The following is a 17,569-nucleotide window of genomic DNA, read 5'->3' as shown; positions in this document are numbered from 1 at the left end:
AGTGAGCTGACCATGGTCCTGATCTCCTGCAAACTAGTTCTAGACTTCTGCTGGGCTTTGACCTCCCACTAGGCCCCAGACTGGAACAGGATAAACAGTCAATAATCATTTCTACATATAGAATCTCTATAATGAATCTACATGAAACTGTTAGTGGAATGTGGTTGCATGATGCAGGCAGAAATAACTGGGCAGGTTTCGTTTAGAGTTTTCCTGGTTCAGTCCCATAATGAAAACCTCATAGGTGGAGTCAGGGCTGCCTTTATGGGAAAGTATTATCAACCAGCAAGACTTTTCCCTTTTCCCTCGAAAGATACCCCAAAGTTAAAACTAAAGGTTCTTAGCTTTTGGCACCCAATAGACAATTTTTAATCAAAATGCAAGAGTAAAGATAAATTTAAAAAGATATCATAGGTTTCCTATGTAATGGAGTTCTTTGTTTTCATCCAGATAAGAAATTCAGACATCTGGGGAAATTGTGTACCTGGGCAAACAAGCATAACACTGCTCTTCCAAGAAATAATTTATCTAATGGCTATCGATACATAGAACAAGTAAGACCTGCAACAAAGTGTTGCAGCGTGAAGTGCTCCTATTCAAGGTTCAAGCCAGCTAGCTACCCAGCCATGCTTTCTTCCAAGATACTACATTTCATTCCACCCATGGTTTTCTGGCTACCTTTCCAACCTTCAGTCAGCATTCAGTCTTCATAGATGTTCAGTCTTCATTGAATTCTTTTGGGAGCCCCCTCTTTTTTCCTAATTTTTTGTATTTCTGAAACTTTTGGATTCACCCAGCCCTTCCAATATTTTCACCCTGCACATCATAATTCCATTTGTGTTGCATAAGGATCCACACTCACCCATGATCATTGGAAATATAGGGAACTAGTGAGAAGTGCCTGAAAATGTAACTGTATGGAATACTCCTCTTCAGGGTTGCTGCCAGACAGCTATTGTCTGTTTCACTCCCCTGTTTTTCTAGTTGTTTCTCCCCTACAGCAGTCAACTAAAATTCCATGACCACTGAGCATGCTGTCTTCATTGGGCTGCTTTTACACACACACACACACACACACACACACACACACACACACACCTTAAGGGTTTTTTACATAAGGGGTTTTTTTGGGGGGGGGTTGTTTGTTTTTTGCAAACTACAGGATAACTCCAAATCTGTCAGTACCATCCTGCTGTGCATTAATGGGGCCAGTTGGGCAATATAAGGACTTGCCTTCAGGAAATGAGTTTGCTATTAGTATTTCAGATGTTAGGAATCTAAAGCCCATTCTTCCCTGAAGGCCATATTTGTATTAAAGAGAAAACAGACACCCTGATTCATTCCACCGAATAAAACTTTAACAAATGACTCAGGGGAACTGGCAGCATCCCGTCTACTTTTTGGGGGTGGGGGAGTGCCACCCAGGTTCACGCCACCCACGGCTTTGCTATCTTTTATTGTTGCTTTGAGGAGGCAGGCTCATTCTGGGCTCAATTGCTGAGTGTTGACCTTTTGGTAACAAAACGATTAATCTTCTCAGAGCCTAAGAGTATAATTCAACATCTATCTTCAGTTCCAAAGAAGAGAAGAGAAGAGAAGAAAAATCTATTTGCACACAGACAGAGACGCACACACGAAACACCTGATTCAAACACCCTCTCACCTTCTCACTTCCCCTTTGCTGGAAGACTAAAGGGATAGACACAGAGAGAGATGGAAGGCGCTGTGTTCTATCCCTTGGGCCTTCCTGACACCCTGCCAGGATTCCAATTGGCTTCGGCTCCCAGGGCAGACGCTTGGCTGTATCTCTCAACAGGAACCGTGAAGCTGAGTGGTGTCTGCCTATCATGGAGAGAAGGAAGGGCACAGATCACACTGTGCTGCAAACAAAAAACAAAAAGCAAACCCCGCTTAGGACAGGGTGCCAAATGCTCAGCTCTTCATGAGCTCAACACGACCATTTCCAAGTAATTTAACATCATCCGTGTCCCCTGACTTTGAATCCAGCGATGGCGAGATTTCTCTGATGCTTTCGTTTTTAGACTATTTCTATGAACATTTCTTAGATAAAGGGAAGAGAAGTTTCAAAATTCCCAATGTGAGAGTAACTGCGATAGACTTTCAGTGATGAAAACAACCACAGAGTTTTGTGGCACCCTAAAGGCGAACCAATTTCTTATAGCATAAGCATCATCTCTAGAAAGCGGAAGTCAATTCATGTGGCTTCGGTATATCAAATCAATTCTCCAAAATCCTGCTTCCCCTGGTAGCTTTCAAGATAAATGCAAATAAGCACTGAGTTGAAGTTGATTTAACCAGTGTCTGGCTTTGCAACATCTGTTCTGTAAACACCTTGGAATCTGTAATGTCTCAGTGTTTGCTGGTGTGTGAGTTGTGGTGATAAGAACTAGCTCTGCTCACCTGTGGCACAAACTCACTTAACAGCCTTAGTCAAACCATCCTCCCTCTGACTTTGTCCACTCCCTACCACACGATCTGCAATACAGAGGATAATAGCACAGTGATGTTGTAATCCTTACAAATAAATAATGTAAGCAGGGTGCTTGGAACACTACATGCAAATGCTAGGTATTATTCTTATTATTTACCATGACCTTTTAATGCCATATTTGTGGGAGAAGGGTGGCTTGCATCATACATATGTTGAAATCCTTCACTTTATTCCCATATGTATTGTAAACAGTCATGTTCTAGCTCAGAACAGGGAAGAATAAACAAGAAAAGGGTGTGCAATGCTAAATGTGATTTTAATGTGGCAATCCCCCTTTGCAAACACACACATGGCAATCCTGTACAAAGAATGCTGCAGAGAGATGATCACCTCAAATAGAGTTCTAAACAGAAGCCTACCAGAACCTTGTTTCTCTCAGGCGACTGCAGCCAGGAAAGCCACATTTTTCAGAGACCTGCCCAGCAGAAAACACCCCACCTTCCAGTCCTCCTGATTTTCTGGAAGTAATTGAGAAGTGAATTGCTGCATGGGGGAGAACAGGGTGAATATGTTCTCTGGTTGTATTTTGCTGGCAGTGATTGGTGCATAACTTCATAAAACTCCATAAGCAATAAATACATCATACAATAGACGGCGCACAAATCTCAAAAAGTGAGTGAGCTGGTGATTGAGGGTCTGCTGACGCATGCGCAAACAAGGTTGTCTTCAGTTGTCAGCAGAAGCACATCAAAGAAGGTGCTTGCTAGAGCTCAGAGGAGAGAATGTTTGATAAGATAGGTGCCACCACAAATAAAGCCCTTTTCCTGGTTGCCCCTTAGCAACTGTCTAACAATAATTGCCATATGCCCTCCCAGTATGAGTCTCAGGGCACTTTAAAAAAAAATCGAGTGAGATTCAGTTTCATACCAACAAATTAAGGCTGCACTTCCACACACAAAATGGACTGTTTGCAGTAAGGAAAGTGAGGGACACATAGGAAGCTGCCTTATACTGAGTTAGACCATTGGTCCATCTACGACAGTAATTGTTCACACTGACTGGCAAAGGTTCTCCAGGTGTTCAGGCATTGTCTGCCTCCCAGCCTTACCTGGAAACACCATAGTTTGAGCTTGGGAAAATTGATACTCTATCACTGAGCTACAGCCCTTCCCCCAAAATGCACTGGGAAAACGTTCCCACAAGTATGGGATGGCAACTGCTTTTCATGACATAGCATAATCTTCCCACAAAGAAATCAAAACATACGCTCAATTGCCAGCCAATAATGTATAGCCTGCCCACAAACTGCACAAACAAATAAGAATGAAGGGTCATTAAATCTGGAAGCAACGACAAAAAGCTTTCTTTGGAACATTTGCCCCACTGCTTTTAGGAAAAATAATTTGGGTGATAGGCAGTGTGGAGCTCCCTAAAGGAAGCAAAGGTGGTTGGCAGATTTTAGCTCATGATCATATGTTAAATGCATTTGCCTTCTGTCAGCTGTTATTGCTTGATGCTGAGGCAGAGGCTCCTTGCCCTCTGTGGGCCAGGTCTTTCTAATGTTGCTGTTCTAGCTGAAATGGATGAGCCTTCTAGCGATACCAGTGGCACAGAGGGCATGAGGAAAAGGCGTTTTGGTGCGAGTCCACTTTGTGTTCCTAGCCCCAAGCACTGCCTCCAGCCACTTGCACTTGCTTAAGAGGATCATTTGTCACTGATGTTTGCTTCCAGCATCAGCACAAGGCAATGGTGTTGGAAAATAAACAAAGTTAATGGCCAGGCATGGAGCCAGCAGAGATTATGGGTAGTATTAATATTCTTCACTTGCTCGTATCTTTTCAAAAGTCTGACCTTAATTGCAGACATCCTTCTTATCGCCAGCAATCCTGAATCCACATAGACTGTCGTAAATCCTGTTGAGCTCAACAGGATCTCTTTGGGAATTGTAAGTTTACGCATAATATTAGGAACTGAGGCAGAAGCCATAACTGGCCACTGTGGCCTTTGCTCACGATACTATCAGCCAGACTTTCCACTTTTTTTTACATCCACTTTTTTTTTTTTACACCTTCAAAACAACACACTTTTAAACTTATTTTAAATCGTGTTTGCTTTGGGGTTCATGTAGCAGGGTGTTGTTTCATGAAGGCTTCTTGAAATGCATATGAAGGGCCAGTCCTATCATTTGCCACAGCTCAGCAACTGCCTCAGACGGCAGATGAAGCTCCCCTCCTGAGCCCAACAACCATGCGTCTCTGTTGGGTGACACAGCTGTGTCTGCCACCTAGCCTCCTTCCCTCAGGTATGAGTAGAGGATGCTACCCCATTGTCAGAGTTGAAACAAAGTTCAAATGCCAGTCCTGCATACGGGATGCAGGGGCACCATTTTGTCCTTCCCCTCAGACAGCAAATTTCTTGGGCCAGCCCTGCTCAGATGTAAAGAAGAGAAGCCCTGCACAACCTGAGCACATAATCTGCCTTCCACTTAGTAGGAATGGATGTGTCTGTCTACATCTGCTCCATTTGGCATGGATCCATTCCATCCTAGTTCTGCATTAGTCTGCATTTTTTAAAAATCTGCATTAAAGTTCAAAGTTAAGTGTGTATTTTACCACAGAACACATATTTAAATAGATATTTTATCACAATGAATGCATTTCTCTCTCTCTCTCTCTCTCTCTATATATATATATATATACACAGTGATACCTTGGTTTACAACCATAATCCGTTCTGGAGGTCCAGTTGTAAACCAAAATAGGTTGTAACCCAAGGCACGCTTTCACCAATGGGGCCTCCAAAAAAAATGGGTTGTAATCCAAAAAATGGGTTGTAATCCCAAAAAAGGGACACACACTTCAGGGTTTGACATGGTTGTAATCCAAAACAGTTGTAATCCAGAACAGTTGCAAACCAAGGTACCACTATACACACACACACGTTTTGGAGCATTCTTTTCAGCTGAAAACTATACTGCAAAATTCAGAGAACTGCAATTCTGAAGGACAATTATGTTCCAAGCCTTACAATCAGTCCAAAAGGTACAGATCAGGAAAGTTTGCACTGGCTTTCACAGAAACTGAATTCCTCAAGCATCACTAGCCTTAAGATCGCTCCTTGGTCCATCTGGCCCAGTATTGTTTACTGACACAAGCAGTTACTCTCCAGGGTCCCAGGGTGAGGTCATGTAAATTATGAGAGTTATGAGCTAGAACCCTTTCCCTTATTCATGGCTACGCCAAATTCAGTCCACCAGCTAGTTATGGTGGCCTGCTTGTGGTGTGAGAAACCTCCCTTTTTGGCTGGGTTGATGGGCTGTGCTCAGCTTGTTGGGTCACAAGCTGTACTTTCCCAAGTTAGGGTAAAACTACCGGTATATTGTGATGGTTGGCAAGAGGTCACTACAGCTAAAGCCAGCTTTGCAGAATGCTATCTAAATTTGATTTTGAAGCAGCTACCGTTCTCTCCCCACAATGTCCCAGGGTGATGCTAGGCCTAGTTTATCATGGAAGGATGCTAAAAAAAGGGGGGGGGGAGGCTGCCAATACAGTTACTGCTACTGTCACCTTGGAGGGTGGGGGGAGAAGCTGTACTGCTCTTGCACTGCTAACAGTGAAGCCCATCCCCTATGATACTATTGGGGAATTGGAGGTTGCATTGAGCTTCAGCTGCCCCCGAGTAAGTCATCTTAAAAAGAAATGAGTGTAACAGGCCACTAGAAGGAAAAAATAAATAAATATAATATAGTCTCTGATTAGCGTAAAATGCTTTATAGCCATTTGTATTCCTGAGATCAAGCCTTGACCTTGGACACCCTGTAGCAATTGTTTCTATGCCCAGCTTTCTGCTTTAGCCGGTGAATAGTACAAAGGATGGAACTGGTAATGTTCATTTGCCATGCACTAGTGATAAGCTAAGCCAACAAAAGTATGAAGAAAATGCATGAAGTACCACACAGAACTGAAAATCAAATCCCCTTTCTGCATCAGTGTCAAATTTTTACTTCCTGACATGATAAGAGTTCAGTGGGAGGGATGCCAGCTGATTAAAATACACAGATAGGGACCACTGGAATTCAGCTAAACCAAATCTTCTACTGCCCTCCTGTGGTTTTTGTCAGAGTAGCATCGAGCAGTTTCTGGCAATGAAATTCTGCATCCAGGTAATGTTATGAATTAACAGCTGTACTATATGAGGTTTTTGGGGTGTTGTTTTTTTATCCTAATGTTCGCTGTCTCTAGAATTCTTGAGCCAGTCCACATGGAAAGAGCTGTGGACAGTACAGTGTGGTGGTTATCCCTAAATCATTGAATGCCATTGTGGGAAAACATGGCATAAGGTGTCAGTAAAAAAGGGAAAAAATCTAAATGGTAAAAATAAAATCTCAAAGCATTTATAACTTGCACTCTTCTGCCTAAAGCAAGGTTGGGGAACCTGTGGCCCTCCAAATGTTCTAGGACTACAGATCCCATTATCCCTGACCATCAGCCATGCTGGCTGGTGCTGTTGGAAGCTGGAGTTCAACAAGCTCTGGAAGGACAAAGGTTCTTCATCCCACATCTAAAGCAACTTTCAAAGTTTGCCTTATGCTGAGATGCACATCTTTGGATCATCTGGGCCACTGGCCTACAACTGGTGGCTCATGATCCACAAGTGGGTGATAGCAGTTCACCAACCAAACCCTACATACTAAACTTCATGTATTTAAGGAGATAGGTTCACAAAATGCACATACAACATAGGAAAATGCATTCAGTCAAGGGGAAATTCTTGCAAAAAAAAAAAAAGTATATTAGTCAAAACTACATACAAAGATGTGCTTATTAGGATAAATTTGCACAAAATGCTAATGAATTTTCATGACACCCTCCACATTTTCACAACGATTTGAGAACTGAATTTCAGATTGAAAAAATGGGAAACTTAGTGGCAGATTTGACCGCCCCTACTGTAGAATAATTTTAATATTTTTTGAAAATAGATCTAAAGTTCATACGGAATACTATCCTACTACAGAGTAACACCATAAACAATGGATTCTTTTCTGCATATTTAGGTCAAACTTGTCATGAAGAACACAAAACCACTATATAACAACTTCAGCTTAAAGGCTGCCTGCTTGACAGTTTATCACCCCCAATGCAGCAGTCTTCATCATTATCCACTTTTAAGCTCTGCAACAGCTATAACTATGTGGTTGCTTTATAGCTACAGATTTTCTAAACTCTGTATGTGATCGTGCAATTTTAAGCTTAAAGTAATGGAGACTTCAGGGCCATTGCAGTGCTTTCAAGCTACTTGAGGACACTGGTGTACTTCTAAACTCAATGGGGTCTAAGTCTTTGGACACTGAAACTGGCTATTTTCCCACTCCGAGTAAGGTCTTTATGTCCTCATTCAATATTTGCACTACCTGCAATCCAGATCCATGTCCTAGTTCACATGTCAGATGGGAAACAGGTTGATGAAAGAGACACAAATGCCATTAAGGAGCCAGGGTATTCCACCCCACGTCTCAGCTTGCTGTAAAAGACACCTACATTTCTGGCTTGCTCTGCATTAAGTATAGAAACCAGCAGTGGAAGAAACCTTTCTTCGTTTTTAAAAAAAGATATATCCCTAAATGTTCTGAGGCATAGATCACTGAGGGCTACAATTGATTAATGGTCTGTGAACTGCCTAGAGAATTCAGTTATATGAAGAGGAACATAATATAAATGTAATGTGATAAATGAATGAATGAATGAATGAATAGAATAGTAGGGCTACCATCCATCAAACTAAGAAGTGGCAGTTGCCCCTGCCTGATTTTCACTGTGAGGATTCAAAGCATCTTGGCTGGGAGTCCTGGAAGACGTGCCCCCTGCCTTGCAGGCCTTTTCCCACCTAGCCTGGGAGGGTGGGGCCCAGACTGACTCCAGCTACAAAAGCTGAGGCTGCTGAACAGACAGTTGGACTGAGATATAGTTTGGGGGGGTTGGTGGTGGGTTTTCTTTCTCTTTATCTTAGATCTTATTGTGATTTATATGGAAATTATTTAATTTGGTTCTGTACTTTTTGATCTTTTATTTATTATTTGTGATTACATTTGTTATGTTTGTAATGATGCAATTTTGCCATGTTGTAAGCCACCTTGAGCATAGTTTTAATTATGGAAAGGCAGCATACAAATAAAATGATGTATGTATGTATGTATGTATATAAGCAATATTTTCCATTATTGGGGCCCTGAGGCTTTTAGGGATACAGTGAAACCTCAGTTCCCAAACGAAATCCATTCCGGAAGCCCGTTCGGCTTCCAAAACATTTGAAAACATTCCCATTGGTTGCAAGAGCTTCTTGCACTCAGCAGAAGCCACGTTGCACATTTGGGTTCCCAAAAAAGTTTGAAAATAGAAGCATTTACTTCTGGGTTTTTGGCGTTCGGGAACCGAAATGTACGAGAATGAAGATGTTCAGGAATCGAGGTTCCACTGTATCTGGAAGAACAGGGGAGACTTGAAACGTCCCTTCATATTGAGGGAACTGAGCTGGTTACATAAAATTGTTTCAGGGTATTATGTAGCCTATCTTTGTTTGTCACTGGGGCCTTTAATGTTGCAAGGCTGTGCAGAAGATTGAGAGGATTTGAAACCCTTTCCATACAGTCAGGAGTAATGGGACAATCACATAGAAGGGTCATAACCCACGGTAAACCATGTTTAATGGTAGCACCCCAAAATAGCACTTTTTTGTGGAAATCAAAAACAATCCTAGGGAGAGCAGGACTTACAGTGATACGGATGTGAACCTGCCACTTTTTAGTTTGATGTAGATCAGTCCTATTATTCTTCTATAATGAATTGCAAGATGGTGACAGGTTATGGAACTACAGGTACTTAATTGGATCCTGCTGATTAGGCTCACAGAAACTAAACTAGCTTCTAGTTAAACATCCTCATTAAAGCAGCATGGTCATTAGCAATATAAAGATTATCTGTAGTGCCCAACTAAGCACTGGGGTTTGCGTGTGAGAAACTATTAAAAGTCCCAGGTGCTCCTACTTCTTCGTTCAACAAAGGTCCTCTAGCTTGCCTATACAGTGGTACCTCAGGTTACAGACACTTCAGGTTACAGACTCCGCTAACCCAGAAATAGTGCCTCGGGTTAAGAACTTTGCTTCAGGATGAGAACAGAAATCACGCAGTGACGGTGTAGCAGCAGTGGGAGGCCCCATTAGCTAAAGTGGTGCTTCAGGTTAAGAATAGTTTCAGGTTAAGAACAGACCTGCAGAACGAATTAAGTACTTAAGCCAAGGTACTACTGTATATTTTATGTTAAATAGCGTTGGAGATATTATAGTGCCCTGTTGTACTCCATAGCACAACAGCCTGGAGGTGAGAAGCACTCATCCAATACTACCTTCTGAGAGCTTCTGTAGGCCATCTCCCATAGTCAGTCTAGGATACCATGGCTGATATCAAAAGTTAATAAGAGATCTACTAAGGGCAACAGAGTCCCCTGTCCCTCTCCCAGCTGAGGTCATCCACCACCAGGGCAATCAAGGCAGATTCAATCCCAAACCCAGATGTGAGCCCAAATTAGAATGGATTGCCCAAAAATGTATGCCAGATAAGATTGCACAATATTGGGAGGTGGGGACATACAAAGGGAGTTCAGGTTGAAATGGGTATTCAACTGTTAATTCTCCTGTGATTTGTTTATAAATACTTTGACTATAAGAGCAAGCAATCTTGCCTTGCAAAGGAATATGAAACATTTTACTGGCCCATCCAACACTGTATCTAGCCAGGTATTCCGTCCCCCAGTAATAGCCGAAAGCAGCTGCTATAGGAGATGCCTACAAAACAGAAAGGGCACCAAGAGACCAATGCAATTTCAAGTGTATAAAAGGATTCTAGAACTCAGATCATGAAAAATAAACTCATATTTTTTTTATTGCACTCTTTCTGCAACCAACAGCAGCAGGAACCAGAAATTGGTTTTATATTATAGCAAGGAACCTATTGGTGATGGGCAGGGCCTGAGGAGAAAGTGGGCAGAGCAACAGAAACAACACTTACCTTTCTGAAATAGTCAACATTTCAGCCATAACAAAGTCAGAGGATTCTACACAACTATGTTATTGCTCAGCACGGTCACCAAGGTCCTCCTCCAATGGTCTTCTGCTGGTTCCCTCATTGTGAGAAGCGAAGCTACAGGGAACCAGGCAGAGGGACTTCTCTGTAGTGATGTCCTCCCTGTGGAAGACCCTCCCTGCAGTTGTCAAGGAGATAAAGAACTACACAACTTTTAGAAGACATCTGAAGGCAGCCCTGTATTTTTTAAATGTTTTAAATGTTTGATGTTTTACTATGTGTTTATATATGCTGTAAGCCACCCAGAGTGGCTGGGAATACACAGCCAGATGGGTGGAGAAGAAGAAGAAGAAGAAGAAGAAGAAGAAGAAGAAGAAGAAGAAGACATTTGAGAAAGGCCTGCAGAACAAATGGTGAAGGGTGTGACTTGAGGAGAATGTGTGTGACCTGAGGTGAGGCATGATTTGGGGGGGTGTCTACATTCAGCCCCCAGACCTGATCTTCCACCACCTATGCTCTATATCAGACTTCCTCAACCTCGGCCCTCCAGATGTTTTGAGACTACAATTCCCATCATCCCTGACCACTGGTCCTGCTAGCTAGGGGTCATGGGAGTTCTAGGCCAAAAAACATCTGGAGGGCCAAGGTTGAGGAAGCCTGATCTATTTCCTGTAACACAGAGATAAGAAATATGGTGATGGCAAGCACTGGTATTTCTTAATATCTAAGGCAAGAAGAACAAAGATAGACTCACATTATATTTGATATCTGTTCATTGTCATTTACATTTAAACATCAACTACATATAGCATTGAGACCAAATATACAGATTTCCACATGTATATATTTACACACACACATTGATCAACATAGTGCACAGTTTAAAGGTATGTTACACTCAAGTGCACAAGTTTAAATATGGCTTTATAAACTAGTAGTAATAACAGTACTAAAATAATGGATACCCCATGTAACTTCATAAATTAAAAATAACAAATAGAATCGTTTTCGTCTTCTAACAATGTGTTACTTATTTCTGTAAAACAATGCACAGGGAACAGTTGGGCATTAGCTTGTTGTTCCACACCAGCTACATACATTTCATTCTTTCCCCAATATTTTTGGATACCCTGGTTAGAAAGACTTTTGGAGTTATCAGTGTTTTTAAAAATTAAAATCTGCATATTGTTGTGAACAAAATATTGGAGTCATAATAAATTTGAAAGAGTGCACAGACAAGTAGACTGATCCGTATAAAAAATATATGCCACAAACCAATGAACCCTTCATCTTTTTAATAAGTGTAAAAACAATAGCAACTGAACAGCAACAGCAGCCCAAATCCTGCTAATTACCACAAAGTCTTGACTTACCAGTGAACATATACAGAACAGATAACATGGTACTACTCCATCAGGGATCCACTCATTTGTAATATACATATGCTGGACCAGATATAAGATGCAATTTGTGTAGCAAGATGTCTGGAGACAGAATGTGCATATCCAGTACCATGTTAATTTCCCACTCTTGTGTTTATTTCATGCCATCTATGCAATTCCATTGCATAGCCTGCAGTGAAGTTTCCCTTAACCATACATATTATGCAACATGAATGGCAACACCAGTTTCAAGGTCAGATGATACAATGATCATTTGCAAACTGAGAAAACTACATGGTAACAAACTCCAGTCATTCTGTTGCAACTAAGCTTCTTTGTGCCTTCATTTGTAGTGTTTTCTATGCCTGCTAAAAACTTGTGTTCAGGCAAACCTACACAAACATATGATTTGATTATGTATACGTATCCTCAAATGCAGTTGATCTTAATCTATATTATGATAATTTTATGGTGGCTACTTGCTTTTAAGGTCTGTTGAACTTATTGGTATTTTCTTATATTTTATACTATCGAAGGGTATTAAGAGGTCTATAAATTGTTAAATAAATGTGCCGCCATTTGCTAAAATATATATTTAATTATGTCCAGGGGCCAGTGTACACAATCTCTCTCTAGGCCAGGGATGGCTAAGCTGTAGCACTCCAGATGTTGCTGGCTACGACTTCCATCAGTCCCAACCCACATAGTCAATGGTCAGGGAGGATGAGACTCATAGCCCAGAAATATATGAAGGTTAGTGACCCATGCTTTAGACCAGAATGAGGAAGCTCTGGCTCCTGAGCCAAATCTGGCTTGTCAAGACATTCCCATTTGGCCCACCAGTTTGTATCAGGCAAGTCACATCCACCTATAGCCAACAGCAACCACCCATAGACCACATCACATGTGACCTTTTTCTCTTCTGAGCTTGAAGAACAGGGCTAATTTATTAATTTACTTCCCCCTCCCTTGCCAAAACAACTTCTGCAGGTAGCACCATATAAGCTGAGCAGTAAGTAACACATGAAACACATTGCATTTCATATCTCCTGCTCAGTACACAATCACAGCACTCATCTTCTAGATGCAAAAATCAAAGAATAGCAAGAGAGGCATATTGTATCACTGACAAAATATCAGCAACAAAAAAACACAAAGGGAAACCCTCCGGCACAAACCTTCAAACCTGTCAAGCCAGAGGTCTGCGCACATTTCCACCACCAAGGCAAAAGCAAAACACAAAAAAAACCCATTTTAAATCCTGCTTCCTTCCTATCCAAGTCATGTCAACTCTTTTCATCAAAGCCTGGCACCATAAATATTCTGTCTTCTTCTGAAGGTTATGATTGGGGGGCATAGCAGACTAGCTGGTGCGCACACCCCCAACACACACACACACACACACACACACACACACACACACTAGAGCAGACATTTTTAGGGAAACAAAAGAAAGCATGGCACCTGTTATATACTATCCATTTCAATGTATCAAAACTGAAACATTGACTCATCAGTGAAAGATCTAGCCAGGCCAGCACAACTGGTACTCCACCCAGGCTGAACATGGAGCATGTATTGTGGCCTGCCAATTAGTTGACAACCCCATGCTCTGTAGTCCCAGGTACTCCTTAAAGGTCCATGTTCACTTTGGTGAATAATATGTTATGCCTGTATGATCTACTGATTCATTCACCAGCAGAAGATAAGTATTCACCTGTAGTGACCCATCAATGACGGCCACCTCTTAAATGCTGCACATCTTTCCCTTTTGTCTCTGTGGAGTACAAACAAATCTACAAACTGGTTGTCAACTAGAGATACAAGTAAGGTATGCATTGAGACCTCCTGCTTGCATGCCTGGTCTTGCTTTTGTCTGGTACAGCATGTTCCCCCACAATCTGCTACATCTAAGGAAATGAGGACACATGAAATACATGCTGTTGCTCAATCACATTAGTTAACTTTGGGTAAACACCTTCTGCTGAAATTGGCAATATGCTCTTGCTTAGGTCCAAACGCATATCTGCTTCTTGAGATCGTTTCCTATTTGTGGCAGAGGGAAGGGCGAGGAATTGAATGTTAAGGTTGTCATATACCCACTTGATACAGGTGTCAAGAGTGCAATGCTCAAATTGGCAGTCTTGGTGGCCCATTAAGAGAGAAGGGAGCCACTTGACAACCACAATGTTCATTCTGTGCTAACAAAAAAAGCAGAAAAATTAAGAGAGGAAGAAGTCATCGGGTGCAATGTAACTTGTACAATTTGACAAACCTAGCTGTCAAATTTCCTGATGCATTTGAATACTCACATTTTTCAAAAAAAACTGTACATCTATACAGCAAGCTAATTGATATTTTGCCAAGTAGTCTCTCCAGGTTTGGCTTACCAGATTATTGGATTGCACCCATTACTGTCTCTCAGAGAAACAGCTTTTTTAAAAACTGGCTATTTGTATAAGTGTGGAATACATTTTCCCTTGGGAAGAACAGGGATATCTGAAACCTTATCTTGCATGTATCCCATTTCTGTGTGGTACAGCCTCATCTAACCAAAAAGTAATGTCAAATCAATCTCCTAGCACCACAACTTACAATATGATCTAGCTCTTTAATTTCAATACTTTTTATAGGGTCACAGTCATTGCCAGACATCTTTTGCAAAGGGAGTAACTATATTCTTCAATAGAAGCAAGATCTTCAACTATATATCTTAGAAATCAATATACTTATGGTATTCAAAAGGTTTGCGTGTCCATGCATAGTTGCCTTATCCAGTTTAAACTCAAGCAACTCAATTGACCTCACCAAGGGGGGAACACAGGCTACTTAGCTTATTCCAAATAACCTGAGTTGTTCCTAAGAAAGAAAAGGCATACAATGTGATAAATACATTCACACATTTCTTGGGGGGGGGGCCCGAAAACCCTGCAGCTAAAAAATATCATGGGTTCCAGACATAACACCATGTCCTTTTTAGCTTCCTTGCAAGGTTTCCAAAAGCTGCTTCTTTGGATAGACAGAAAGAAGGAAAAGAAACTGCTTAAAAGGTTCAAGTAATTTTTTCCCAGGCAGACAAACCAAGCCATCTTAGGGTTGTACCCAACAGTATTGCTCAGGTGATGGTAAGGCTTCCAGAATGGAGAGAGAAGCAATTCAACCTCCTTTTTATAACACCCCTCGTGCACTCATCCAAAACTGTGCTAGAAGCTCCACCAACCCTATGAAGAAGATATATTACTATTACTATCATTATCATCATCGATATTCCAATTAATTTGTTAATCAGCTTCTAAACCAGCATCTCAAGGCGATTTACACAAGAGATCCTTAAAACCAGTTAAAAACACAAATACAACAGATACATTAAACAAGACTAAAACCCAAACAATGGACATTTGTGGTAAAGACCCATTTATCCAGCTTTGAAACCCTGTTGGGACAAAAAAAATGTCCTCAGCTGTTTCCAGAAAGTGCAGGTAGTAACTTGACAGGAATGCTATTCCACAGAACAGGGGCAGGCACACAAAAAGCCTTGCTTTGAGATACTGCAGAGTAGGCTTCTGTGATCTTGGGAGATTGCTAAAGAAACTATCCAGCAGACCACAATGATCTACTGGAAGTGTCTGCTCATGAGGCCAACTGAAGTGCTGTCCCCATGGGCGCCCTTGCCCACTTCTGCCACCAGGGTTGCACAGTGGTGGTTTCTGGTGGGATCTTCCAAAAGTTCTGCAAGATCTAGTTGGAAGCCACCCTGGCAGGTGTGTGACCCCAGTAAGCAGAAGAATGGGAGGGGATGCCCCTGTCTATTGGGTGTATAAGAGATAAAGCAGTCTCCCTACTAACCTGGACCTGAGCTGTATAGGGACTTATACGTTAGCACCAACACCTCAAATACATTTACGCAATATTAGGAGGGGCTGCAGTGGGAGGCAGAATGACCCAAAATTGCTTCCCTCTCCAGTCCACTGATGGGAGTCTTACATCAACTGAGAAACACAATTGGACACAACCCAAACACAGGTCCAATTATTTTCAAACACATTTGCACCAGTGCAGTGATTTCTCATTCAAGCCATTAAAGAGAAGAATGTACAATCTTTGTATGACCCTATATTCAAAAGAGGAGACAATCATAATGAATATTCTTTCTAAGGGTGTGCCCAAAGTGCTATGATTTTGGAGACCATAAACTATGTGGTTGTTTGAGATGTTTTTGTTGCAGGGGTGGAAAGCGCTGTTATTTCTGTGAAGCACTTCTGTGATTCCCTGTGGTCTGCTGTGGAAAGCACAACAGTGGGGTGGTCTGCTGTGGAAAGCACTCCCCAATTAAAGATTACTTACAGAGCTTGGTTTTATGGATGTTGTGCATGTTATTGTTGCTGCAAGTTGTTAACATATCTAGCCATCTATATTTATCCAAGTATAGGTTTCAATAATTTTACATTATCTATATGTCATAGTGTTAAGTTGTTTGAGTGTGTTTTGACACAGAAAAGCAACCAATATATTAATAAATATGAACAAACAGAGCAAATGGAGCTTAGAAGCAGAGTGATCACATGCACCGTCTAGAAAATCCTGCCCCATCTACATTCAGACACTTCGAAGCCCCCTCACAAGCCACTAAAAACTTGGCAGAGACAACTCCAGCCCCAGCTGTTCAAGAAGGGGCTCAAAGCACCTTTCAATACCATCAACCATCATGGTATTCTTCTGCTTATTTGGGGATTTATTAAGTGGTTTTCAGCACCAACCACCATGGTACACTTGGGGAGTGATTTGTACTGATGAGGATTTTAAGTTGGACCATTTGTATATGGACTGGAAGCCACACTGGGAGCAGTTAAAATGAAGAAGAAGAGCAGGATATGTGAATAAATAAATACAAATAAAGACATTCAACCCTGTGTTTAGTTGGGTGTCTGGTCCTTTGGAAAGCCACAGAAGTTCAGAGGAAGCCAAGAGGCCAACAAGATTTCCCTAGCTCACAAGACTTAAGGCCTCGGTTGGCATCCATCACCAAATATCTTCATTACAGACAAGGCACAATGAATTTTTGCCGTTGCTACCAACTTCTCTGTCTTTTCAGGCATATTTGGAACCAGCAAAAGTAAAGCAGAGGCCTTGTTAACCTCCCATCAAACATTCCATAGTGTTTTTGTTTCTCTTTGTAGAAAAGCATCAGCTAAGTGTTGGGACCTTAAAGAGGATAGCCTACAAACTTTTTTTTTTATCGATAATGAGAGTAGCTACTGTTCTCATAAGCTACATTTCAAAGAAGGAATAGGCCACATAGCAACTAAGAAAATTCCAGGAACTAGAAAATTAGAAGATCTATGATAAGTAAACTAGAAGCACATATTTGTTAGGAGACCAGGCACGCTGGTTCAGTGTATCCCAGTTTATCTCTGGAGGTTTCATATCTTGCTTCCTGTTGCAAGGACACTTGTGTCCTGGCTGAGCAGCTCACTATGAAGATGGATATAATTACATCTGGATATGCATTTGGAGCTGAATCATATAACTCAAGTTATCTGGCTCAACAGGAACCCCAAAGCACCCAAAAAACGATAAAAATTAGTCTGCAAACTCCAATATACCATCCCTACAGTAGCCCAGTCTAAGGTTGCATTCTCTTTGGGTGGGGAGAAAAG

This window comes from Podarcis cretensis, assembly GCF_951804945.1.
Source record: "Podarcis cretensis genome assembly, chromosome: 3".
NCBI classification, from domain to species: Eukaryota; Metazoa; Chordata; class Lepidosauria; order Squamata; family Lacertidae; genus Podarcis; species Podarcis cretensis.
The sequence above is the reverse complement of the archived record's forward strand: the minus strand, read 5'-3'. Positions refer to the sequence as shown.